This window comes from Chanos chanos, chromosome 10 (assembly GCF_902362185.1).
Source record: "Chanos chanos chromosome 10, fChaCha1.1, whole genome shotgun sequence".
In the NCBI taxonomy this organism is placed as follows: domain Eukaryota; kingdom Metazoa; phylum Chordata; class Actinopteri; order Gonorynchiformes; family Chanidae; genus Chanos; species Chanos chanos.
The window spans coordinates 37,839,897-37,842,396 of record NC_044504.1 but is presented as its reverse complement, the minus strand read 5'-3'; the positions used below and the strand labels follow the sequence as shown (position 1 = coordinate 37,842,396).

Genomic DNA, 2,500 nt, shown 5'->3' with positions numbered 1-2,500 from the left:
ATACACATGTACACAAACAGACATACAAATGTACACACACACACACATATACACACACACACACACACACACACACACACACACACACACACACACACACACACAATAGTTATTAGACATCTATAAACTTCATTTGACGTCATCTTACATGACAGAGAATGAATAAAGGTATTGAGAAGACATACTGTAACACACAGGAGGTCATCAGATTACAACTCACTGGCCACATGGTGGTGAGGAGAGAAACCATTTTGTTAATAAACCAAAGACAATATCAGGGCCTTTGGCATTTCATCAGAGAGCCTTAGAGACAAGCTAATGGTCAGGTCCTAATCATAGCTACTGACAGAGACGAACAAAGCAGAGAGAAGATAGCAGGCTTTTATCTCCAGCGCGCACATACAGCCAAGAACATGCCAGCTAGGCTCCTAGGCCCGCTATCTTATCCTCTCCCTCAAAATAATGTTTAACAACATCCTCAAAACAAGCACACTTATGTCTAAAGGTCTAAAACGCCAGACCGTTTAGTATAAAAGAGTAGTACCAACAAAGTCATCATCAGAAGTTTGGAGGAGACTGGAAAGAAAAAAAAAAACAGATCTGTGGGTATAAGCTGTCTTTGTCATTATGCAACAGCCATGCTAAGCGGATATGTGATTTTTACAGGCAGAGAAGTGGGCTGTTGTCCTCTGCCACTCCTGTCAGAAACATATCCCGTAAGGACGCCCGTTCACCTGGCTTTAATCACCAGAGTCAATCAGAGCCCCGCTCTCCTCTATTAATGGACCCCCACAGACACCGTCTGCCCATTTACTGTGGAATGCAGCACTGAGACCGAGCTTATCCCCTGAGAGGCGCCACTGGTAAATGTCACTCCCAGTAATGTCACTGGGGCTGAGTGGGTCGCTCGCTCTCTGGAGGAGGAGCAGGGTGGCGGCCTGGTTTGGCTGGGTCTCACACCGAGCGCTCGGGCCTGTGATCTAATCCCTCCCTCCGCCTGTGAATGTCTGACTGCAGAAAGGAACACACCGACACCAGAAGAGAACCGCAGTTAAAACAGCTACGCCCGCTGGCCGTGCGCCCGCTGTAGTCACTCAGACGGGATCGCATGATGTCACCGCCGCTTGGAACGGTGACCCGCGGAGACGTGAGGGAGATGTGACAGCTCTCTGTGCTGTCGAACGCTGGACACGGCCATCTAGGGTTTGGGGCCAGTGCGTGAGGAAACCGAGGCCTAAGAATAGTGTTTAACTCTGGAAGAGCCTTCTTTGAGGCTTGGCTCATTTCAGGAACTGTTGGACGTCATGCTTTGCAGAGAACACCTGCCATTACACACACTCTAAAACATCCCTTTCTGCCTTTGCAACATCCGTCAGTCCAAGTCCTCCTCTCCTCTCCTCTCCTTTCCCCTCCTCTCGTTTTCTCTCCCCTCCTCTCGTTTCCTCTCCTCTCGTTTCCTCTCCTCTCCCTTCTCCTCTGTCTCTGTCTGCCCGACATCAGCTGTGTGGTCTGGGTGAGCTCACTCACGCCTCTTAGGACCATTAAGATGTGCAGCTCAGCCCAGCGTCACTGATGTCTCCCAACGCTCTGACAAACTCTCTCACAGCGCAACGCCACAATCACCGCTCAGATGAAGCCCTTCTAGAAACATTTTTCAAAAAGAAAATTTAAAAAAAAAGAGAGAGAGAGAGAACAAGAAGAGCTGAGTTGCCAGAGTTGCACCATCTTTATTTTTAAAATGAACAGACTAAATTCCTGCCGGGCCTTTCCACATCAGATCTTTCCAAGAACCAGCATCCTTCATCTAAACTAGGGGCTGGTTATAACCGGTTTCTCAATGGGTGCTTTTTTTTTCTTGTCTGTTTTGTTTTTTTGGTTGTTGTTGTTCTTTATATATATATATATATATATATATATATATATATATATATATATATATATATATATAGAGAGAGAGAGAGAGAGAGAGAGAGAGAGAGAAAGAGAGAGAGAGAGAGAGAGAAAGAGAGAGAGAGAGAGAGAGAGAGAGAGAGAGAGAGAGCTAGGGAGAGAGAGAGAGAGAGAGAGAGAGAGAAGAGATCTTAAGATGGTCACGCCCCAAAAAATCAAGCAAGACAACAAAATCTATGAACAAATGACCAACTTCAATAGCAACTGCTGATTTTAACATTTAACATCACCAAAACCCATTCCCCCTTTATATATATATATATATATATATATATATTATATACATATATATACACACCACACACAAACAAATGCGCACACGCACACACACACACACACACACACACACGCTAAGCGAGCAGTGAAGTTGATTTAAGGACATTATAGAGTTGGCAATTCAAGAGTTAGCCGCAGTATTATATTTGCCTATGAATGGACATGTTTACTGCTCATATTTAATAAGCAAACAGGGTATACAGACTGGAGTCAAGGTCACAGTGCAGGCCTATGGAGACCTCGTTTGGTATATTGAGAAGGCAATAAAAATCTT

General features: G+C 45.0%; 1 protein-coding gene across 1 annotated transcript in view; it reads right to left on the bottom strand.

The window, feature by feature from the left end:
- Positions 1–2,500, bottom strand: part of igfbp2b (insulin-like growth factor binding protein 2b) — a 16,986-nt gene that overhangs the window by 6,645 nt on the left and 7,841 nt on the right. The window lies entirely within an intron of this gene.